General features: G+C 38.7%; 1 protein-coding gene across 1 annotated transcript in view; it reads right to left on the reverse strand.

The window, feature by feature from the left end:
* The window catches only part of TPRG1 (tumor protein p63 regulated 1), a gene marked incomplete at both ends in the record, with an annotated part of 140,657 nt that overhangs the window by 57,950 nt on the left and 56,002 nt on the right, over nt 1-26,705 (reverse strand).

A 26,705-nucleotide genomic window follows, 5' to 3' on the forward strand; every position in this document is an offset into this window, starting at 1 on the left:
ATCTATGATGTAAATAAATTATACAGGGATTGATTGCACTGTATTTTTCCTATCAAGGACTGAGTTGTACTCCTGTATCATGTAGTTCATCTTTGCTGTAAACTCTAAAACACATGATCCCATTAGAATCCAAACCAAATAAGAGACATTGGGGCATCAGGCTACATAAGAAAGACAAAGTATACAAGCACTAGGCTTTTGAATACACTAGCTTATTTAGACTAACCAACTACCCGTAGTTATAATTATCTCTATTTTTAAAGATGAGACTGGGGCTCAGAGACATCAACTGTTTAACCTCTTGCCACACTGCCAGTAAATAAGAGAGTCAGGATTCAAATGCATATTTATTTGGTTCTCAAGCCCAAGCTCCTGTCCCAAGGGATCAGGACACCCCAGTCACCCATGACTCTATAAATGAGTTTGATTTAAATAAATAACTTTCCCTCTTTTGGACTTAGATCATCTCTAAGGCCCATTCTAGTTCCAGAAGTTCTCTGATGCAACCTCCGATATTCAAGATTTGAAAGAAGTTCTTATATATATATTCTATCCAAAAATAAATAATGTAAAAGATAAGCATGCACAATAGCCAAGATATCTAGATTACTTTCTTTGTTATTTTCTGCTAGGACTCATTTAGCTAAGTTTGTCTGAATGTTGGCACAAACTGAGGGCCTTCAGTAAAAGAAGCAACACATTCAGTTTCTTTATGTGCATGATGGGCAAACTTAGTGAAACATATACTCTGTGCAGAGCTCTGTAACCAGCTGCAGCTTACATAGGCATCATCATAAATGCAGGCTGGAGTCAGCTTGTTTTGAAAGATGAGGGCCACCGAATGGATGGAGACCATCTCAGTTCTATGCATTAAGGCAAAGGTGAACGGTCCATCTACCTTTGGTCCAATTGATCTTAGAGGACAGCCCGTGTAGAGAAAATAACCCATCTCTTCAAGGCACTGTGGTTTAGTGAAAAAACCCCAGCCTAGGGATCAGGAGACCCAGCAATGCACTATTTACTGAGGATTTTGCCACCTTGAGGGACTCACCTTCAAGTGAGTCTCAGTTTATTCACTTATAAAATTCAAAATTAACCAAGCCTCCTGCATTTATTATGAGATCACACATGCCATGTGTGTGTGTGTGAGAGAGAGAGAGAGAAGAATCAGATCAAATAATGAGTGTACAAGGTGTCTTGCAAATTCCAAGACACTAACATACTGGGAACAGACATTACTATTCTCTCTCTAGCCAAAATTTTGCCTGACCCATTGATTCACTCACCTCAAAAACAGAGGTGAGATTTCTGTTGTTGGCTTTATTTTTCCAGCACTCCCACGGTAGGAAAAGTCTAGGTTTTGGTGTCATATGGTAGGAAAAGTCTAGGTTTTGGTGTCATAGGGATCTGTGTTTCATCCCAGGTAAAGTGCTGGCTGGTTTTGTGACCTTCAGCATGGTTCAGATAATTTTTCTTTTCTTCAGTTTTCTCATCTGTAAAATGGGGATAATAACACCTTGCTAATGGTGATATATGAATTCACAATGACATATCTAAAGAGCCTAAGGCAGTGCCTGGTCCATGGCAGCTGTTCAGTAAATTGTAGTGGCTACCATAATTATTTACCACCCTTTTCAAAGGACCAGTGACAAACAATGGGAAAGGAAAGCTTCTTCCTTTACCTGCCAATCCCAGCCCTACTAGCCCTTCCAGCTATATCACTCACTTGCTATGCGGACTAGGGCATATACTTGGTGCTCAATGAGCCTCGGAATGATTTTGCCATTCTGCTTTTTACATAGGCCACCACTTCAGCACTTCTGCTGCCACCCAGCAACTGCCCAGGGAAACTGCATAGATTTTTAAGAAAATTAGGATTTAAAGAGATGGTTATTTGAAAATTCTAAGAAGCAATGAGAGGAAACTTTTTTGAAAGACTCTTCCCAGCAATGACAATTGACAAAGGCACAAGGGATTAAATGCTGAGATCAGGTCAAATTTAAAACTACTTCTATATAGTATAATTTCTATAAAACCACCTGGACCTTTTTTCCACCTTAGTATATCACTCTTATTATTATTTTTAAGAGCAATAACAGTTTCATATTATAGAATTTTGGTTTTGAAAAACACCTGGAAGATCACAGACTGCTCTCATCGCTCTACAGATGTTTAAAAAACAGTCCAGAGAAGAGAGAAGATATTCAAGTGTAATGTCAGGGAGCTCATTTATGGAAAGTCGAAACTCTTATTCTACATCTTCTATCTACCTGGCCAATGCATCATTCTCTAGATGTTTCTGGAAAGCAGATTCCCTGTTTTCTGATGACATAAGGAGAAGAAAACCTAAAATGCTGGAATTTACAGACTTAAGTCAATGAACAACTTCCTTGGTTGTTTCTCCATCTTTAAGCTCTACTCTCAGTGTTGCCATTGGGGGTCTGGACCACAGTCCCCTAAGACCACAGTTTACATCTATAAAATGAGGAAGATTGACCCAGATACTCTAAATTTCTTTCCAACTCCAAACACCTATATTTCTTATCACTCATTCTCATTTATTGAATTATAATAATAGCACATTGAAAGAATTTAAACACATCATAAATAGCAGTTTTTTCTGCAATAAATCAGAAGAAACAAATCTTGAACTTTGACTCTGCCAAGTGTCCCCCAGTCCCCATGTCATTCCTCCAGATGGATTCTCACCAAAACAGACCCTACATAGGCCGGGGGCTCAGCCCCATCTGTTAAACTAGCCTCTTCTCACTTGTATTTTACCTGGTACACATGGGTAAGGTTTCTTCTTTCTGACATGATCTATGTCAGTGGATCCCCTAATGAAAGGCATCCAAAGTGTTAAAAACAAAAATAATACATTGAATCATGGGGAGAGTCACAGCTTGTGACCTTGATGCCACATGTTGTCATGGAGAGTATGTGTTTAGGATGGATCTTGATAGGAGGACCCAAAAAATGAACTTTGATCCAGAACATTGGAGTGAGGATCTCTTTACTTGTGTTTTTGCTTATGCCTTGTTTTTTGCTGTGTGTTTTTATTTGTATTTTGTTTTGAGTTCTTAAAAGAAAAAAATGAGGATGTTAACTGGGGAATTTCTAAGGAGAGATGATTCCCAAAAAAGTAATAAGATTTAATTGCTGAGTCCTAATAGTCTCATTCAGTGAAAATGGAAAGAAAATACATAAACTAAAAGGATTCTCTCCATAGAGAGACCAGAAAAAGCTAAATTGGTGGGGTCTGAAAAACCAACATTCAAACATTGATTACAAAGAGCAATAGCAAAGGCAAGAGTGTCTTACGTCTGAAAGACCCAAATTCCCTAGCTTTCCAGACTCTGTGATTGGATTCCAGAAAGAACCAGGCTCTTTTTCAGAGAACTGATTTCTCTCTTTAAATCCAAATCCTTAACTTGGATTCCATTTGTTCTTCAGAGTCCTGCCATTATGACACTGAAGACCAGAAGCATTTCCCCCAGAGAAATGTAGTGTCTCTAACACTGCTGGATTTTCTTGTAATTCAGAGCAACAGAGTTCAGAGAGCCTCAAAGTGGATGCCCTCACAATAAGTGTATAGTGAGTACAGAAAACATTTTAGGGTGGTTCTCAAACATTTCCTAGCAGGGGTGGGGTCCTGCCCTCTGCAGGAATTCCTAGGCAATAACTTCCTAAGGAGGTATTTCTCATTTAAATATAACCTCCTGGCAACCAAATATTTATCTAGAAGAATGGCCCTGTCCAATCAGGCACCTGGGTTCAGTCCATTACTCAAAAATAACAGTATTGTGGCATTTGGGGAACGCCTCCTCTCAGAGATTTGCCAAGAAATAGCTCAGCAAAACCCCACCATCCACCCATCCTTGTCAACACGCCTCCCAGGGCATTATGAGTGAGTGGACAGCACCGCACCCAAGATCAAATCCAGGGCATTCTTGGCACAGATTTCCAAAGGCAAAGTCAAGAGCATGTGTGACAAAATCCTTGCCTGTTGCCCAGTTCATCGCAGTATGTGATGTAACTTGATACTTGCTGAAGATGGTAGGTCCATAAACCCCAAGGCAATTCTGTTTCCAGATTTCATGTCATCCAAGCAAATCTCAATGACTTTGCTCCATTGGAGTCTGAGGTCATTAATCAGTATTGCCTGCAAGAGAATGATACTCAGATTCTCATTTATGACTTCTCCTTTCCACACTTAGGTCAAGCATCCAACACTTCTCACCAGGACTGACTCAAAGATCCAATTATATTTTTCTCAGTGCTCCAATCCATCCCAAACACCACTATATGGTGTGGTCAGGTACTCACCAGTCACTGAGTACACAGTGATGTGTCTGCCACATACTAATGTACTATAGGCTGTAGGGACACAAGAGAGGCAGAAAACCTCTCTGCAATGAAACCTTTATGACTCCCACTAGCCAATCAAAATATATACAACCTCCTTATTCTGCCATTTGCCATTCTCCATGAACAGGCTTTCCTCTCCCCCTCCTCTCTCCCACCACTCTCCCTACACTCCAGCCACCCAGGAAGCTAGTCATGATTTCTGAAGCAATGTTTTATACTTTTATATCATCACATCTTTTGATAATACTCTTCCCCTAGTCTATGAGGCACCTTACTGTTCTCTACCAAAATTCATCAGTCTGTTTCTTTAGCAAAAATTCCCAACCTTAAAAAGAAATAATTGGGGCTTCCCTGGTGGCACAGTGGTTGAGAGTCCGCCTGCCGAGGCAGGGGACACGGGTTCGTGCCCCGGTCCAGGAAGATCCCACATGCCACGGAGCGGCTGGGCCCGTGAGCCATGGCTGCTGAGCCTGCGCGTCCGGAGCCTGTGCTCCGCAACGGGAGAGGCCACAACAGTGAGAGGCCCGCATACCGCAAAAAAAAAAAAAGAAATAATTGCCTCATCATTGTTCCCATAATACATTGCTTCTGTCTTTCACTTAGGGTTTGTCATGTTATGTGCTGTTCTGTGAAAATAAGTTTTCTATATATTTACTCTCCCTGTTCCCAATTACAGCTCAGACTATTTGAGGGCAAGACCAAATAGGCACTGTCTTCCATTTGTCAAATCATCACATTAAAACTATTACAACTAAAGCTTGTTTCCAGAATCTAGGTGCAGCAATATCCAATTTACTGTGAAGGAGAAAAAAATGCAATGGCAACACACAAAGACTGTAACTATATGAAGTAGCTGAAACAACCTTTTAACTAAAAAATCAAAGATTATTAATTACTTAATGTTCTTAATTATAAGTCAGGTTTTACGCTAGAACCAGCTTCCTCTGCCTGCTGCCACATCATCAAATGGTAAAAAAAAATATAACCCTAGTTGTTTCAGGTGGCCGTGTATTGGGTTTAAGGCCACTTCTCTATGCATACCTATAGATTTGTCCCTTCTTATACGTGCCTCCTGCTTGGTCTAAACTGGGGGCTACCATCTTGTTCCTAGGAGCATTTTAACATGTACTTTCCATGCTCCCAGAAATAGACCCCATCTCCCATTAACAGGGCTTAGGCTTTCTAAAACCAACTCATCAAGTTCCTACTTCCATCAGAAAACAGGCTCCAGCTCTCCATTATTTTGCTGCAGAGTAACAGGCCTTGAGTTGAGTGAATAATTAACATTTCTTTCCTGTGAAACTGACAGCATAGGCCTGTAGTCCTAACTGTCCCATCAGTGAATCAATAACTTTTCAGGGAGTGTCTCTCTATTAGCATTTTGTAAAACTTTAAAGGATACTTGTAGAGTGCCACCTTCCTAGTTAAAAAAAAAAAAAAAAAGCAGAGCATATTGGAAAGCAAAAAGAGACTAATGTGTTTGGAGCACCTATACCAGTCATCAGCTTGGCACTTCTCAAGTGTTCTCATTTAATCCTCACAACTCTATATGGTAGATATTTATTAACCCCAAAATATGAACTATATGGCTGGGTCCAGGGAGTCTGTACTAAGAGAAGAGCAGGGGGGTAAAAAAGAGGAGAAAGAAGAAGAATGTGTCAGCTGAAGCTGGAAAAAAAAATGTATCAAACACCAACTCTGGCCTATATTCTCTCCACTGGTTCCATCTTTCCCTGGGGTCTGCAAAATGAATGCACAAAAGTTCAAGTTCTGCCACCAACGTTAAACACTTTCCCAAAACAAAAACTGTCATTGCTCACAATATTCCTTGACTGTTGACAAGAAGTTCTTGTTGTTCTCATTTCACAAGAGCAATGGTGGAAAGAGGTTATAAAATCATTGGTCCACAAGATGGCAGAGACTTTAAAGATTGTCTAATTTCATCCCTTTCATGTTACATGGGGGTAGAGCAAGTCTCTGAGAGGGGAAACAACTTTCTTTCAAGGACACACAGAACACTGAAGACACAATAAGGATAAAAATTCAGATTTTCTTACTCCCAGCCCAGCAGAATCTCCATGGTGCATTTCTAAGTAGTCACATTCATTTGACTTGGATTGACGAAGGCTAGTGCCCTTCAATAGCAGAGCAAATAGCTAAAAAGAGAGACCTCCCCAGCCCCCACCCTGCCTCTCCAAGCCTACACCCATTCCGCCCACCTCCCAACACCTTGCTGCCTCGATTTCTTAACGTGAAACCCTCCTCAAGAACTCACATGAACTTCCCAGGTCTCTTAGTTGGGAGTAAAATGCCATAGCATCAAGGTGCACATCTGATTTAAATCCCCTAAATCTGTTTCCATCATCACTGATAAATCCTTGTGTTTATATACCTTTCCCCAAGAAGCCCAGGGTGATTTATGAACATTATTACATTACACAATAAGTAAGTATCCTAAGAGATAAGTGGGCAATTTGATTCATTTTATACACTGAATCAGACCCATTTTCCATCAGTTCAAGAAACGGTCCTACAGTTTAGAGCGAGGGCTTTCAAACTAGTTTTACCTGTGAACCCCTTCCCTCTAGGGAATGCCAATGCAAGTGACAGATACAAGCTGAATTACTCTAATTCTTCCAAAAGCCATAGCTCATCAACAACTAAATATAAAACTCATCTTCACATTGGTGTCCCTTGGGCCCTCATGTTGACCTGTTTTGAGTTCCTCAGAGGTGCCAGGCTCTCTCCCTCCTTTATACAAACTCTCCTCTCTCTCTGGACCACTCTCCATAACTTCCTTCACCTTGTCAACACCTACTCATTCTTTCAGTCCGAGTTCCAGAAGCCCTTCCTCAGAGAAATCTTCCTTCATCTTCACCCTCCGATTTAGGTCTAAATCCTGTAATAAATGCTCTGAATCGCCCTCATGCAGTAAGCTACCTGTCCCACAGCCTCCAGTGTCTACTTCCTGACATGCATGGCCTCGTGTGGCATCCACCCCTTGAGCATAAGCTGGATTTAGCGACTTGCCTCCAGTGAATAGAACATGGCGGAGGTGATAAGCTGTCCCTTCCAAGATTAGGTTACCTAAAGACTGTGGCCTCTGTCTTGCTTAATCTCTCTCTTTCCCTCTCACTCTCTCCCTTGTTCCCTGTGAGGGAGGCCAACAGCCATGTTGTCAGTAGTCTTAGAGAAAGGCTCACACGGCAGGAACCGATCTCTCTGGCCATCAAGGACTTGAGCCTGCTGACAACCACATGAGTGAGCTTGAGATGTCACGTCCCCAGTGACCTGAACCACAGGACTCAGCTAAGCCACACCCACAGTCCTGACCCAGAAACAGAGAAATAATAAATGATTTTTATTTTATGCTACCAAGTTTTGAAGTAGTTACATAGCAATCTATAATTCACATACCACATATAGCTCTTCCTCAAAGCACTTTCACTGTTGTAATTTTATAATTATTGGTATGATAATTTGACTGTCCCCTTGACTGTGAACTCCGTGAGGTCAGAAACTCTCTCTTTAGCACAATGGCATCACAGTGCCCAGCCCAGCACCTGGTAATGGCAAATGCTCGGTAAATGTCAGTGGCGTGAATAGTTTATTCCAACCATCGACTTTTCCCCTAGCCAAGCAGGCCCCCAAATAATAAGCGTGATGAGCGTCTTCCACTTGTAGGCTCATAGCTCCTTCCCTCACTCCCCCTCCCAAACAAAGAACACCCGATTCGGTCATGAGGTGCCAGAGCTTCTACTGCAGCCAAGTCTTCTCACATCTATGGTCTCCTTTTCTCATCCACTGACCCAGTTCAGATTATTATAATTTCCCAACTCTACCCTCAGAGAATCTGAGAATCTCTCCCTTAGCCTGCCCCTTTCTCCAATATCTGTTTCCTCCAAACCATCTCTTATACTGTTGCCCCCCCATCTTCCCAAAGAAAAATGCCAATCGTTTTAGCTCCTCCCGTAAAACCTTCAATGTCTCAGATCCTAAGATGATTAAAACCTAAACACCTCATATTACAAATATCATATGATATCACTTATATGTGGAATCTAAAAAAAGGGTACAAATGAACTTATTTACAAAACAGAAGTAGAGTCACAGACGTAGAAAACAAACTTATGATTACCAGGGGATGTGGGGGGAGGGATAAATTGGCAGATTGGGACTGACATATACACACTACTATACATAAAATAGATAACCAATAAGAACATGCTGTATAGCAGAGGGAACTCCACTCAATACTCTGTAATGGCCTATACGGGAAAAGAATCTAAAAAAAAAAAAAAGAGTGGATATATGTATATGTATAACTGATTCATTTTGCTGTACACCTGAAACTAACACAACAGTGTTAATCAACTATACTCCAATAAAAATTTAAAAGAATAAAAATAAACAGCTCATATAATTATCCAAAACCATTCAAAAGCTTCCACCATGCCTTCTCAACAGCTGAGATCCAGCCCCACAGGAGAACTGGCATGATCACACTAGTTGGGCATTTGTCTGCTTATGCCTGAACTACTCCGCACTCTCTGCCCAAATTCTGCTCATCCTATAAAGACCTCTTCAAATTCCACTTCCTCTCTAAGACCTTCCCATATCTCCCAGGAGAAATTCTCTCTCCCTCTCCTGTGCCCATGGCACTGTTGGCTTTCCACTGGAGCAGTAATCAAAGCCTGGTTAAAGCATTAGCTCATATGTGTTTGTCTTCCCATGAGACCGTAAACATCCTGGGGACAGAATCCAGGTCTCATCACCTTGTCATCTTCATGCCTGCCACGTGGCCAGAGCTCAGGAAGGACTCAGTGAATGTAATCGAGTTACTACTTTGAAAGAACACACATTTAGGGAGCCGCTTTTTATTTTCAGAATGCTGCTGGGAGGGCAGATGACTAAGTCAGTGGCTTTTTTTTTTTTTAAGCATAGAGACCACAAACCACCTTTGAAGCCAAGAAAAAGATGTGATTGGAGGGAAATGAATTGCTACCTTTAATCCTCCAGGGAGTTTGGAAAAACAACAAAATGCCAGCTTCCACCAGATCATTTCTTTTTAATTAAAAGTTAGTTGGATTCCTTTGGAGCACTCAATTTTCTGGTCAACAAGAAGTAACCAATGCTATCCACACCCCCTCCCCTGTCCTTCCACCACCACTCCTGGAGTTAGGCAACCCTTGGGGGTGGCAAACACTTCAGCTGTTTGCTCCACGCTCATAATTAGATTGTCTAGACAGGAGATGTTGCTGGAGCAATAGGAAAATATTTTACAAGGCGTTCCACAGAACCACACTTTATAACAGTGATTAGGATGCACTGACAGACGCGAAGCCAGCAGAATCAGCCTGGGCCATGAGCTGGTTTCACCCAGAGCAGAGGAGAGGCCCCTTTGAAGCTCTCATCTGACAAACATATGCCAAACTAGAACTCTGGGGGCACAGAGCAGCTCGTTGGCCTTTGGATCTCAGGGAGCAAGGTTGAGGTGATGGGTTAATGTCTGGGATGCCCTCCTCTCTCATGCCTTCCTCCTGCTGATACTAAGTCAACAGGGACAGCTCCTAGCCCCTGCTTTCACCAGCATCTCTACGGACAGGATGAGGGGTGACCACCTCAAGCAATTTCCAAGCCTCCTTCCTGCAGCATTGCTATCCCTTATATTTTGCAGAATGCAAATTTTAAATGGCATGGAGAGATAAATGTGTAATGCCTATTCTTTCAGGAAGGCATTTCTAGGCCTGACCTTCCCACTCAGCTTTTGTTGGCATATCAATGTGTCAGCAACAATATTTTCCAGCAGAAAATCTTAGATCTTTTTCACAGGAGTAATTGATTAGGTAAAATCATTCAGCCCTCTAAGATGAATGACTTGGGAAAATTGCTACATAAATAGAGTACCACAAAAGCACAGGATTTCAAGACCAAAAAAAAAATTTTTTAAGGAAAAAATTTTTTAGAGATTTAGGGATAAATTAGGAATTTGGGATTAACATATACACACTACTATGTATAAATAGGTAAGCAACAAGGACCTACTGTATAGCACAGGGAATTATATTCAGTATTTTATAATAACCTATAAGGGAAAAGAATCTGGAAAAGAATATATATGTGTGTGTGTACATGTGCGCATATATATATATATATATATATATATATATATATATATATGACTGAATCACTTTGCTGTACACCTGAAACTAACACAACATTGTAAATGCTAGGAGTTGCCCCCTGTTGACTTAGTATCAGCAGGAGGAAGGCATGAAAGAGGAGGGCATCCCAGACATTATACTTCACAAAAAAATTCAGAGATTTTATAAGTGAGGAAACTGAAATTCAGCCAGGGGAGGAGACTTTCCTGATTAAGAAAGTAGATCAGGACCCAGATCCCTGAATCCTCAATCAGTGTCTTTCTCCCAAACCTGTTATAGAAGCTTACATCCTTCAAGTGCTTATTACATACCAGATATTTTTCTAAATATTTTATATGTATTATCTCATTTAATCTTCAACATGGACTGAGATAGATACTATTACCCTCTCTAGTTTCCAAGTGAAGAGACTGAGGCACAGATTGTTGTGTGACTTGCTCTAGGTCACCCAGAAGCAGATCTAGGATTGACTCCCAGGCAGCCTGACTTCAAAACCTGCTCTCTAAGTTCTAAACTATTTATACTCTACCTCCTGATTACAGACTTCAGATAGGAACAGAGGTCATGAAATGGGGCCCATTTATCCTCAAAAATTACAATGCATTTGAGGACCAGTAGGAACTAGGTGCATGACAAAGGGAGGATTTGAAATCAGAGGATCTCATGTTCCAGACCCCACCATCATGTATCTGTTTGATTACATACAAGTCACTTGACCACTCAGTTTCCTCATCATTATCTCTTGTGGGCATATTTTTTTAAATGGGAGAGTTAGCAAGTAAATATGGATTTTTAGAACTCTTTAAGTAACAATTATTTTAACACCTTACAATTTACAAAACACTTTTATATCCATTATTTAAATCTATAATGACCTATGAGTTAGGCCTGACAGGGATTTTTATTATTGACATTTTATAGATCGGAAATTGAGAGCCCAGGAATTAAAATGAATTGTCCAAATTCAAGCAGTAAGGAAATTGCTGTGGTTAAAATTGGTCATAGCTTTAACCTAATGGTTAATCTCGTAGAAACGGAGTCTTCCTTTCCCTCCTCCACTTTTCTGGGAGGTTATAGACACAACAGGATTACAAAAATTAAATTTTAATTAAAATCTGGGAATGAATCCAATTATGATAGAAATAAGATATAGGGTTCTCATCTCAGATAAGGAACAATAACAAAGGCTATGTACTAGCAACTAGTTAAGCTAGTTACTCTGTAAGATAAACCAGACCTTTTACCATTTCCTGGTTTTGTGTCTGGTGAATGTTCTAATCCAAAGAGAATCTTCCTTCATCTCACAGATAAATGATCCATAGCCTGTAGTTGTCTCTTCCCATCACACTCTCACTTCATATTAAGCCAAAGGCAAAACAGTGAATAAAACAGAACAACTTTGTTTTGTAAGTACCAATATGTGGGATACACTGGCACAGGTTCTGCTAAGTTCCAATAGTCCTCTTCACAGCTTCTTATGAGAAGCAGAAGCTGCATTAACAGGAGAGGTTATCTTCACCCAGAGAGACAGAGAGACAGAGAGGAGGAAAGGAGAGGACAGAGGATGAAAAAACAGAAGCAAGATCATAGAGAGAGAAAGAGGAGAGGGAAGGGAAAGGAAGGGACAAGGAGGGAAGGGGAGGAGAGGGGAGGGGAGGGAGAAGAAAAGGAGATAAAATATTATTTATTAAAGGAAAAGAACACTGGACAGGAAGTTAGAAGAATTGATTTTGAAGCCCAACTCTAATACTAAATAGCTGATGGCGCATGAATCCCTGGACCCCTCTCAGTCTCACTTCTCTCATCTCTAAAATGTAGTCAGTCCTTGCTATTCATTCTTGCTGTTGAAGGTCAAATGGCACGAGGGAGGTAAGAGCTCTTGGTAAGCAGTGTCAGCATTACCTTCTGTAGCCAGTACGTGCTAATGTTAAGTCACTGCATTTTCTTATAACAAGGGAATTTGCTTCACTCTATTCAGGATTTCCTCTGGATTCAGTTTATGATTATTTAGCAGGTGATTTTCCCTTGCCTCTTCCTCCTTTCCCTGCCTGCTGCTGCCTGAAGTCTGACTTATAATGGTGACTTAATGCCCAACCAAGAAGGGCTAACTGACTTGGAAATAAAGATAAAAATCAAATTAATCTACTTAGTTCCATGTTAACAAAAGCTTTCATCTGAGAGAAAAAAATCAGAACTTGTTAACACCTGATATCTATAAGGCATATTACAAAGTGCTTTCAAATTATCTCATTAGAGCTGTACAATAAGACTATTAATGAAACAGAATGACAGTATGAATGACCTTTTGAAAGATGAGGAAACAAAGTTAACAGTTGTAAAATTAGGACTGAAATCCAAGACTCTGTCCCCTGTCCAGAACTCTACTATGGAGGTTTGCTAAAAAAAACTGAGCAGAACTTTAAAAACCACCCTTTCATCACACCATGTTCCTACACCAGGGGGGCCCAGAATAAGCATTTTAATTTTTAACAGCATGCTAGCTGCTGGGACAGGCTTTCTTACTCTAACCCAGGATGAAAATCTGAATAAAGCCACACAAGTTAATTAGGAGGCCCAGAATTAGACCAACTCTCTATGGTAATAACTGGGTGCCTCATGGGAAATCAAATAAAACAAGCCATCAAAAATGAAATTTGTCTGGTAAAACTAATGAAAGAAGGGAGGTGAAGGATAAGAGAATGTGAGAATAGTATGAATATGTAGATTCCTTATGTTTCACAATGGAGCTTTAATATACACTGCTGAAGATGGCATATCAAGTGGGGCATATTCTTTAAATAAATAACCATGATATAACTAATAACAATAATTATAAGCACCTTTTAAAAATGAATGATAGAGAAGTATAAAAAGAAGATGAAAAAGTGGGTTGTTAATGTAAATGAGTTTATCTTAGGAAGTAAATAGATAATATTCAAAAAAGATAGCATTAAGATTACTATAAATTACACTTATAGTCACTAGTAGAAAAAGACGCTAAACTTTCTTGCTTAAAGAAAAATATGCTCAATGGAAAACAAAGGAAATATAGAAAATATGGTAATATATTTAGAAAAATGCAATAATACAAAAATCAAGATGGCAGAACTAAGACTGTAACTGTCATATTAATATGTATAAATAGGTTAATCTTACCAATTAAAAGAAAAGACCCTCAGGTTGGATCACAAAGTAAAATTCAATCATATGCTGCATACAAGAACACATCAAAATATAAAGAAACCCCAAAAGTTTACAGTAAAAAACAGGCAGAAATATATGAAGAAAATTCAAATAAAAAGGACATAAGGTTCGCAATATTCAGCAGACAAGACCAAAAGCAAGGAAGACATTAAAGGAGATAAACTTTATAATGAAAAAGATTATAATCTAAAATAAGGATTCAACATCTATAAATGTTCCTACAACAAACAAGACAATATGAACATTCATAATGTTAAGTCACAAAGTAAAAAAAAAAGCATAATAGTTAAGGAAAATTTAATTCTCCTCTCTCAGTCTATGAGATCAAGTAGCCAAAAAAACTGAATTAATGAATAATAGGCAAAGACAAACAAGACACAAAGAACATAATGATAATGGATCTAAGTACCATTTATCAAATTCCATACAAAGAAAGCAGAGACTGCATATTCAAGCATTTATGAAATGTTGATATACATTAACAATTGAAATGTAAAAATCTTCAGTAAATCCCAAGGAGTAGAAATAGTAGAGAAGACATTTTCTAAACAGTGTAATATTAAAACTTGAAATTAATAGCAGAACTCAAGGGAGTAGGCACATTATAGTCAAACTTCTGAAAACTAAGATAAAGGTAACATTTGAAAGCAGCTAGAGAATACACAGAGGAATAGCAAGTCAAATGACTGTGGACTTCTCTTCAGAAATTATGGAGGCCAGAAAACAGTGGAACAACATCTTGCGAATGTTGAAAGAAAAAAATGTCAAGTCAGAATTCTCTAACTAGAGGAAATATTCTTTAAGAATAAAGGCTAAATAAAGACCTCCCCCAAAATAAAAAATAATAAATTTTATCATAGTAGATTACACTACAAGGAATGCTAAAAAGTAATTTTTCATGTGTAAGGAATATGACCTCAAAGAGAAACTTGAATCTTCTGTAACAAACGAAGAGCATCAGAAATGAAAACATGTGCATATAAAAGATAACTTTATTTTCTAATTTCTTTGAAATACATACGATTTCTTAAAGCAAAATTTATAATGTTATCTGTAGGGTTTAAAATGCACATGAAAGTAATATGCATGACAACTACAATGTAAAAGGCAGTGAGGAGGGGATGTAAATGGAGCTATATGTATATTGTATACATATATTTTAATTTTCTGTGTATTATAATGTTCTGACATCTTTCTGGCAGGGAAGAGACTGCCCCTCTTAGAGGTAGCCAACTCTTAGAGATAGCAAAATGCCCAACACATGGACTTTGATATGCAAATTAAACAATCCAGAGGCATACCTCCTCTATCTGGCCCATACTTCCCATAAGGCAATATTCTTTTGCCTTAGCCAAAAACCAGGTACCAGGCAACCAGGAACCACCTGCAGTTTAAAGTTTATCAAAATTATTCATACTGGCCAATCATAAACTGTTTACCCTGCCCTGCCTTGCCTTTCCTGTGGAAACTCTAATAAAGATCATGGCCTAAGTTGTCCCCCAGCTCCTGCCCCTCTGCTTCTTGATGGACACTGTGTCTTCCCTTATGGCCCTACATGGCATATGGTGACTCCCTTTCTGGGACTTGTGAGTATAATAAACTTCTTCCTTCAAAGCCTCATTCTTGTTTCCTCCTGTGACTACACTGACTTTATCATAATTACAAAAGGAACTAGAAAAAAAATACCCTCCCGGGACAGAGGAAGATGGCGGAAGAGTAAGACGCGGAGATCACCTTCCTCCCCACAGATACATCAGAAATTCATCTACACGTGGAACAACTCCAACAGAACACCTACTGAACGCTGACAGAAGACCTCAGACCCCCCAAAAGGCAAGAAACTCCCCACATACCTGGGTAGGTCAAAAGAAAAAAAGAATAAACAGAGACAATAGGATATGGACGGGACCTGCACCAGTGGGAGGGAGCCGTGAAGGAGGGAAGGTTTCTACACACTACAAGCCCCTTCGAAGGCGGAGACTGCAGGTGGCGGAGGGGGAAAGCTTCGGAGTAGCGGAGGAGAGAACAGCAACAGGGGTGCGGAGGGCAAAGCGGAGAGATTTTGGCACAGAGGATCGGTGCCCTCAGGCACACACCAGCCCGAGAAGCTTGTCTGCTCGGCCCACGGGGCGGGCGGGGCTGGGAGCTGAGGCTCGGGTATCGGCTTTCAGTCGGAGCGCAGGGAGAGGACTGGGGCTGGCGGCAGGAAGAGACCCTGAAGGGGTTAGTGCTAGCCCGGAGGGAGTCCGGGGAAAGGGTCTGGAGCTACCGGAGAGGCAAGAGACTTTTTTCCCTTTTGTTGCCTGGTGCGCGAGGAGAGGGCATTCCCCTCCCCCCCCTCTGCCTGAGTGAGCCAGAGCCCCCGAATCAGCGGCTCCTTTAAACCCGTCCTGTCTGAGCGAAGAACGGACGCCCTCCGGCGACCTACGAGCAGAGGCGGGGCCAGGTCCAAGGCTGAGACCCGGGAGTTGTGAGAGCAGAGACAGGGAAATCTCTCTGTGCAGCCTCGGAGGCAGTGGATTAAAGCTCCACGGTCCATTTGATGTGCCCTGCATCTGTGGAGTGTATGAATGGACAGCGAATCATCCCAAATTGAGGAAGTGGACTTTGAGGACAAGATTTAAGACTTTCCCACCTTTTTACAACAAATTATCCCAAATTAAGGAGGTGGACTTAGCAAGATTTCAGACTTCTCGCCCTTTTCCTCTTTTTACAACGAATTATCCCAAATCGAGGAGGTGGTCTTGGAGAGCAAGATTTTTGATTTTTCCCCCTGCTCTCTTTTTGTGAATGTGTATGTGTAATCTTCTGTGTAAGATTCTCTCTGTATAGCTTTGCTTCCACCATATGTCCCAGGGTTCTATCGGTCCGTGTTTTTTTTTTTCAATAATTACTTTTTAATTTTAATAACACTACTATATTTCAGACTTTATTCTATTTCACTTTACCTGCTCTTTCTTTTCTTCCTACCTTCCCTTCCTCCCTCCCTCCCTCCGCTCCTCCTTTCCTTCTTTCTTTTTCTTTCCTCCCTCCCTCCCTCCCACCCTTCTTCTTTCCACTTTCTTTTTCTTTCCTTCCTCCCTCCCTCCCTCCCTCCTGTCTTTCTTTCTTTCTTCCCTTCCTCCCTCCCTCCCTCCCTCCCTTCTTCCATTCACTCTTCCTTTTGCTTTCATTCCTCCCTCCCTCCTTTCTATCCTTCTTTCTTTCCATCCTCCCTCCCTCCCTCCCTCCTTTCTTTCTTTCTTCCTTCCTTCCTTCCTTTCTTCCCTTCTTCCTTTCTTTCCCTCTCTCTTTCTTTCTTCTACTAATTCTTTCTTTCTACTTTTTCTCACTGTCATTCTGAGCCGGGTGGATGAAAGAATCGTGGTGCTGCAGCTAGGAGTCAGTGCTGTGCCTCTGAAGTGGGAGAGCCAACCTCAGGACACTGGTCCACAAGAGACCTCCAAGCTCCACATAATATCAAGCAGCGAAAATCTCCCAGGGATCTCCATCTCAACACCAGCACCCAGCTTCAGTCAACGACCAGCAAGCTACAGTGCTGGTCACCCTATGCCAAACAACTAGCAAGGCAGGAACACAACCCCACCCATTAGCAGAGAGGCTACCTAAAAACATAATAAGGCCACAAGCACCCCAAAACACACCACCAGACGTGGACCTGTCCACCAGAAAGACAAGATCGAGCCTCAACCACCAGAACACAGGCATTAGTCCCCCCCACCAGGAAGCCTACACAACCTACTGAAACAACCTTAGCCACGGGGGACAGACACCAAAAACAACGGGAACTACGAATCTGCAGCCTGCAAAAAGGAGACCCCAAACACAGTAACATAAGCAAAATGAGAAAGCAGAAAAACACACAGCAGGTGAAGGAGCAAGATAAAAACCTACCAGACGTAACAAATGAAGAGGTAATAGGCAGTCTACCTGAAAAAGAATTCAGAATAATGATAGTAAAGATGATCCAAAATCTTGGAAATAAGATAGACAAAATGCAAGAAACAGTTAACAAGGACCTAGAAGAACTAAAGATGAATCAAGCATCGATTAAAAACACAATAAATGAAATGAAAAATACTCTAGATGGGATCAATAGCAGAATAACTGAGGCAGAAGAACGGATAAGTGAGGTGGAAGATAAAATAGTGGAAATAACTGATGCAGAGAAAAATAAAGAAAAAAGAATGAAAAGAACAGAGGACAGTCTCAGAGACCTCTGGGACAACATTAAACGCACCAACATTCGAATTATAGGGGTTCCAGAAGAAGAAGAGAAAAAGAAAGGGACTGAGAAAATATTTGAAGAGATTATAGTTGAAAACTTCCCTAATATGGGAAAGGAAATAGTTAATCAAGTCCAGGAGGCACAGAAAGTCCCATACAGAATAAATCCAAGGAGAAATACGCCAAGACACATATTAATCAAACTGTCAAAAATTAAACACAAAGAAATCATATTAAAAGCAGCAAGGGAAAAACAACAAATAACACACAAGGGAATCCCCATCAGGTTAACAGCTGATCTCTCAGCAGAAACTCTACAAGCCAGAAGGGAGTGGCAGGACATAATTAAAGTGATGAAGAAGAGAAACCTGCAACCAAGATTACTCTACCCAGCAAGGATCTCATTCAGATTTGATGGAGAAATTAAAACGTTTACAGACAAGCAAAAGCTGAGAGAGTTCAGCACCACCAAAGCAGCTTTACAACAAATGCTAAAGGAACTTCTCTAGGCAAGAAACACAGCAGAAGGAATATACATACAATAACGAACGCAAAGCAATTAAGGAAATGGGAATAGAAACATACATATCAATAATTACCTTAAATGTCAATGGACTAAATGCTCCCACCAAAAGACACAGAGTGGCTGAATGGATACAAAAACAAGACCCATATATATGCTGTCTACAAGAGACCCACTTCAGACCTAGAGACACATACAGATTGAAAGTAAGGGGATGGAAAAAGATATTCCATGCAAATGGAAATCAAAAGAAAGCTGGAGTAGCAATTCTTATATCAGACAAAATAGACTTTAAAATAAAGACTATTAGAAGAGACCAAGAAGGACACTACATAACGATAAAGGGATCGATCCAAGAAGAAGATATAACAATTGTAAATATTTATGCACCCAACATAGGAGCACCTCAATACATAAGGCAAATACTAACAGCCATAAAAGGGGAAATCGACAGTAACACAATCATAGTAGGGGACTTTAACACCCCACTTTCACCAATGGACAGATCATCCAAAATGAAAATAAATAAGGAAACACAAGCTTTAAATGATACATTAAACAAGATGGACTTAGCTGATATTTATAGGACATTCCATCCAAAAACAACAGAATACACATTTTTCTCAAGTGCTCATGGAACATTCTCCAGGATAGATCATATCTTGGGTCACAAATCAAGCCTTGGTAAATTTAAGAAAATTGAAATTGTATCAAGTATCTTTTCCGACCACAATGCTATGAGACTAGACATCAATTACAGGAAAAGATCTGTAAAAAATACAAACACATGGAGGCTAAACAGTACACTACTCAATAACGAAATGATCACTGAAGAAATCAAAGAGGAAATAAAAAAATACCTAGAAACAAATGACAATGGAGACACGATGACCCAAAACCTATGGGACGCAGCAAAAGCAGTTCTAAGGGGGAAGTTTATAGCAATACAATCCCACCTTAAGAAACAGGAAACATCTCGAGTAAACAACCTGACCCTGCACCTAAAGCAATTAGAGAAAGAAGAACAAAAAACCCCCAAAGTTAGCAGAAGGAAAGAAATCATAAAGATCAGATCAGAAATAAATGAAAAAGAAATGAAGGAAACAATAGCAAAGATCAATAAAACTAAAAGCTGGTTCTTTGAGAAGATAAACAAAATTGACAAACCATTAGCCAGACTCATCAAGAAAAGAAGGGAGAAGACTCAAATCAATAGAATTAGAAATGAAAAAGGAGAAGTAACGACTGACACTGCAGAAATACAAAAGATCATGAGAGATTACTATAAGCAACTCTATGCCAATAAAATGGACAACCTGGAAGAAATGGACAAATTCTTAGAAATGCACAACCTACCAAGACTGACTCAGGAAGAAATAGAAAATATGAATAGACCAATCACAAGCACTGAAATTGAAACTGTGATTAAAAATCTTCCATCAAACAAAAGCCCAGGACCAGATGGCTTCACAGGCGAATTCTATCAAACATTTAGAGAAGAGCTAACACCCATCCTTCTCAAACTCTTCCAAACAATATCAGAGGAAGGAACACTCCCAAACTCATTCTACGAGGCCACCATCACCTTGATACCAAAACCAGGCAAGGATTTCACAAAGAAAGAAAACTACAGGCTAATATCACTGATGAACATAGATGCAAAAATCCTCAACAAAATACTAGCAAACAGAATCCAACAGCACATTAAAAGGATCATACACCATGATCAAGTGGGGTTTATTCCAGGAATGCAAGGATTCTTCAATATACGCAAATCAATCAATGTGATACACCATATTAACAAGTTGAAGGAGAAAAACCATATGATCATCTCAATAGATGCAGAGAAAGCTTTCGACAAAATTCAACACCCATTTATGATAAAAACCCTGCAGAAAGTAGGCATAGAGGGAACTTTCCTCAACATAATAAAGGCCATATATGACAAACCCACAGCCAACATTGTCCTCAATGGTGAAAAACTGAAACCATTTCCACTAAGATCAGGAACAAGACAAGGCTGCCCACTCTCACCACTCTTATTCAACCTAGTTTTGGAAGTTTTAGCCACAGCAATCAGAGAAGAAAAGGAAATAAAAGGAATCCAAATTGGAAAAGAAGAAGTAAAGCTGTCACTGTTTGCAGATGACATGATACTATACATAGAGAATCCTAAAGATGCTACCGAAAAACTACTAGAGCTAATCAATGAATTTGGTAAAGTAGCAGGATACAAAATTAATGCACAGAAATCTCTGGCATTCCTGTACACTAATGATGAAAAATCTGAAAATGAAATCAAGAAAACACTCCCATTTACCATTGCAACAAAAAGAATAAAATATCTAGGAATAAACCTACCTAAGGAGACAAAAGACCTGTATGCAGAAAATTATAAGACACTGATGAAAGAAATTAAAGATGATACAAATAGATGGAGAGATATACCATGTTACTGGATTGGAAGAATCAATATTGTGAAAATGACTCTACTACCCAAAGCAATCTACAGATTCAATGCAATCCCTATCAAACTACCACTGGCATTTTTCACAGAACTAGAACAAAAAATTTCAAAATTTGTTTGGAAAAACAAAAGACCCCGAATAGCCAAAGCAATCTTGAGAACGAAAAACGGAGCTGGAGGAATCAGGCTCCCTGACTTCAGACTATACTACAAAGCTACAGTAATTAAGACAGTGTGGTACTGGCATAAAAACAGAAAGATAGATCAGTGGATCAGGATAGAAAGCCCAGAGATAAACCCACGCACATATGGCCAACTTATCTTTGATAAAGGAGGCAGGAATGTACAGTGGAGAAAGGACAGCCTCTTCAATAAGTGGTGCTGGGAAAACTGGACAGGGACATGTAAAAGTATGAGATTAGATCATTCCCTAACACCATACACAAAAATAAGCTCAAAATGGATTAAAGACCTAAATGTAAGGCCAGAAACTATCAAACTCTTAGAGGAAAACATAGGTAGAACACTCTATGACATAAATCACAGCAAGATCCTTTTGGACCCACCTCCTAGAGAAATGGAAATAAAAACAAAGATAAACAAATGGGACCTAATGAAACTTCAAAGCTTTTGCACAGCAAAGGAAACCATAAACAAGACCAAAAGACAACCCTCAGAATGGGAGAAAATATTTGCAAATGAAGCAACTGACAAAGGATTAATCTCCAAAATTTATAAACAGCTCATGCAGCTCAATAGCAAAAAAACAAACAACCCAATCCAAAAATGGGCAGAAGACTTAAATAGGCATTTCTCCAAAGAAGATATACAGACTGCCAACAAACACATGAAAGAATGCTCAACATCATTAATCATTAGAGAAATGCAAATCAAAACTACAATGAGATATCATCTCACACCAGTCAGAATGGCCATCATCAAGAAATCTAGAAACAATAAATGCTGGAGAGGTTGTGGAGAAAAGGGAACACTCTTGCACTGCTGGTGGGAATGTGAATTGGTACAGCCACTATGGAGAACAGTATGGAGGTTCCTTAAAAAACTAAAAATAGAACTACCATATGACCCAGCAATCCCACTACTAGGCATATACCCTGAGAAAACCATAATTCAAAAAGAGACATGTACCAAAATGTTCATTGCAGCTCTATTCACAATAGCCCGGAGCTGGAAACAACCTAAGTGTCCATCATCGGATGAATGGATAAAGAAGATGTGGCACATATATACAATGGAATATTACTCAGCCATAAAAAGGAACGAAACTGAGCTATTTGTAATGAGGTGGATAGACCTAGAGTCTGTCATACAGAGTGAAGTAAGTCAGAAAGAGAAAGACAAATACCGTATGCTAACACATATATATGGAATTTAAAAAAAAAATGTCATGAAGAACCTAGGGGTAAAACGGGAATAAAGACACAGACCTACTTGAGAATGGACTTGAGGATATGGGGAGGGTGAAGGGTAAGCTGTGACAAAGCGAAAGAGAGGCATGGACATATATACACTACCAAACGTAAGGTAGATAGATAGTGGGAAGCAGCCGCAGAGCACAGGGAGATCAGCTCGGTGCTTTGTGACCGCCTGGAGGGGTGGGATAGGGAGGGTGGGAGGGAGGGAGACGCAATAGGGAAGGGATGTGGGAACAGATGTGTATGTATGACTGATTCACTTTGTTATAAAGCAGAAACTAATAATAAATTTAAAAAAAAAAAAAAAGGAACTAAACACTAATTAAAAGGCAGAGATGATCAGAACAGATTAAAAGTATGACTCAATTATGTGATCTCTACAAGAAATGCACTTTGAATACAAAGAGAGATAGTAAATGGATGAAAAAATATATACTATGCAAAAATAAGTATAAAAATGATAGAGTGGCTATAATAATATGAGATACAAAATAGATTTCTAGACAGAGTATTGCCAGAGATAAAAAGTAACATTTCATAATGAAAAAAGGCTCAATTCATCAAAATGACATACCAGTCATGAATGTGTGTGCATCTAACATAGACTCTCAAAATACATGAAGCAAAAAATAATAAAATTAAAGAGACAAGAGAAAATCCCACAAGAATAGCAGATTTTAACATTTCCCTCTCAGTAACCAATAAAAAAAAACTAGACAAAAGTCAGTAAACCCATAAATAATCTAAACAACATTATCAAACTCAATGAACTAATTGATATCTATAGAAAACTAAACACAAAATTCTTATCAAATGCACATGGTACATTCAGAAAGATGTACTATATAGTTGAGTCAATAAAAAAGTCTCAATACATTTACAAGGATTAAAGTCAAAGACAGTATAATCTCTAAGTTAAAACTCAGTAATATTAAAATATCTAGGAAAACTCAAAATATTTGGAAATTTTCCAGTACACTTTCTAAAGTATCCATGGGTTGAAGAAGAAATCACAAGGAAAATTAGAAAATCTTTCTAACTGAATGATAGTATAAACACAACATACCAAAATCTTGAGATGTAGTGAAAGCAGTGTGTAGAGGAAATTTATAGATTTAAATGCTCACGTTAGAAACAAAGAAAGGCCTAAAATAAATGCCCTCAGGTTCCACATTAAGAAGTTAAAAAAAGAAAAAGAGAAGTAAACCAAAAAGTAAGTAGAAGAAAGAAAAAAATAAAGAAAATAGTAGAAATCAACTACATAGAATCAGACAATCGTGAAAATTGGCAAAGTGAAATGCATGTTCTTGTTAAAACAAACAAACAAAAAAATCAATAGGTTCATCAACAGAAAAAATAAAGAGAGAATGCAGATCATGAAAATTAAGAAAGAAGACATTAAATGGATAATAATGGAATATTAACAGCTATATGCTCTCAAATAAAACAACTTAAACAATAAATTCCTTGAAAAATATAATTTACCAAAATTAACACAGAAGAAAAAAATACGAGTAAGTCAATATTTATAAAACAAATTAACTTTATTATCTAAAACTGTCCCACAAAGTAATCTCAGGCCCAGAAAATTTCCTTTGTAAGTTCTATCAAACATTCAAGGAAGAGATAACACCAGTTATACATAAACTCTTTTAGAAAATAAAAGAGAAGGGAACACTATCCAACTTGTTTTATGAGGCCAGCATAACACAAATACCTGGCAAAGACATTACAAAAGAATGAAAATAATACACTAATATCCTCATGAACATAGACACAGAACTCTTTAATAAAACATTAGGAAGCTGAATCCAACAATGTATAGAAAAGATAATACACCATGACTAAATGTGTTTACTTTAAGACTGAAAGGTTGATTTAACATTCGAAAATCCTATTAACAATAGGATTTTTTTAAATTAGGCAAGCTGATGGAAAAATAAATATGCATAAATAAATAAATTCTTGTAAAAAATTAATAAGAGGGGAGTAACTCTACCAGATTTTAAAATGTAATAAAATGTTATAATAATTAAAACCATGTTGTACTCTAGTAAACAGATGAATGGATAATCCAGAAATAAACACAAATACACATGGTAAAATATATATTGATAAAGGGGAGTATTGAATAAACAATGTTGAGAAATCTAGCCTGCCATCTGGTTAAAAAAATAAAGCTGATTGCTTATCTTTTTTCTTACTTAAGGTAAATTCCAGATGAAACATAAATTTAACTATTTTTTAAAATAAATTGTAAAAACTTTAGAAGAAAATGTGGAAATATATTTTATAATTTCAGAGTGGAGAAAACCTTTCTCAAAAAGAAATAAACTCAGAAGTCTTGAAAGATTGATACATTTGACAACCTAAAACTCAAAGACAGTAAAACATAGCATTATAAAGTTAAAAGAGATATGACAAATGGGAAAAAAATATTTGCAATATATACGGCAGAAACAGGACCAAGTTCTTTGATATATAAGGAGCTCTTACAAATCAGTAAGAGAAAAATCAATATCTCAATAGAAAAAATATGGGCTATGATCAAAAATAGGCAGTTCACAGAAAAAGAAATAAAATTACTTTCTAACCTAAGAAAAACACCCTCAACTTCCTTCAAATTCTAGTGATGGAAATTAGAACAAAAATAAGATATTTTTCTTTATTTCCCTGGCAAAGAAAAAGAGTTTCATAATACACGATATTGGTGAGAGTGTGTGAAAACGGATACTCACACATTGAGCGAGCATGAACTGGCATCACCTGTTTAGAAGGCAATTTGGCAGTAGCTGTCAGTTGAAATTCACATGACTTTTGACCTAATAATTCCACTTGCAGAAATTTACATTACAGATACATTTGCACATATGCGCAAAGTCTTGTAGACAAGGATATTTATAGCAGCTTTGTTTGTAGTAGAAAAGATAAAAATAAATATCCATGAATGAGGAGCTGGATAGATAGATTAGACTTGAAATGGAATATTCTGCACTATTAAAAAGACTGAAGTTAATCTTTCCATGACTACATAATAAAGTCTCCAAGGTATATTTTTGGGTAAAATAGCTTGAGGCAGGACATTTTATGGTATGTGTACCCGCTGGATAAAATAATTTGTGATAAATGTATGTGTATATCAATATTACAAATATGTGTAAACCCACACATATACATACAAAGACATTTTTATTCTTATATATTTGCAGATTATTTCTCAAAAAAAAGAAAAAAACACATGAAACTGCTAACTAGCACCTATGAAAATAATTCTGGAAAACTGAAAGTCTGGGTTAGGAGAGATATCCTGACAATAAATAAATTTCTGTGATGTTTAAATAGATGTTTACCACGTGCCTATATTATTGAAAAATCCACCAGTTCAAAAAGTCAGTGAACAAAATCAATCATTTCTAGCATCCATGAAAAAGAGCAAATAAGAAATAGGTCTGATATGATATGCTTTATGTAAGGAAACCCAATCACTTGATTGGTCTATACTTTTTTCAGTATTTTAGAAAGATTTTTCAGCCAGGTGCTTAAAGAATGACAACAACAAAAGGTACCTGCCCTGAAAGAGCTCACAGTTCCACGGGAAGAGTTCACATTCAGAGGTTCAGAGGAAGGCAGCTGTCCTCCAGCTTAGATTTAAAATGTTGAAGAAAGTCAGTTCCTCCTGAGACCATAACAAGAATTTGCTCAGTTCAGCAACCCTCCTCTATAGACCTCACCAGGTCTCTTGGTAACTGTCAACCTCTCCGAGAGAGGTGATGTCCCCTCCTCCACTAAGCTTCCAGGAAAGATCCCAAAGAGACTTCTTTCAAGAAGTCTTATTAGCCATCTTGGGTTCTGTTCATTAAGCTTTGTAGAATAATTTCAATTCCCAAAGGCAATTGACAGCTGCTGGGGGTGAGGATGGCAGCAGGACCCCAAGAACAAGGTCCTCCAGTGGTTGCTGTTATAAAGCCACACTGGTGTATTTGGCTGCACCTCTCCCTGGAATGTTTCAGACCTGGTTGACCCTGTGTGGAAGGCATTACCTTTGTAGAAAAAGTTGCAGGAACATTGTACAGCAAGGAAGGGTAGAAATGGTCAACTGCTTGGGGCTAGAAGCCACGGGTTAAAATGTCACGAATAAAGGCACCAAGGTGTCTAGAACCAGACTGCCTTAATTAAAAGTGCTGGGTATTTTGCAGGTGACAGCACTCTTAGGAGACAGGGGGGTATTCAGGCTTACATCACAGATGGGAGTGGTACTATATGGTGTTTACTCTACAGAACTTTTTCCCACCTTCATTCCTTTGGTTGCTCTCTCT

This window comes from Hyperoodon ampullatus (genome assembly GCF_949752795.1).
Source record: "Hyperoodon ampullatus genome assembly, chromosome: 5".
NCBI classification, from domain to species: Eukaryota; Metazoa; Chordata; class Mammalia; order Artiodactyla; family Ziphiidae; genus Hyperoodon; species Hyperoodon ampullatus.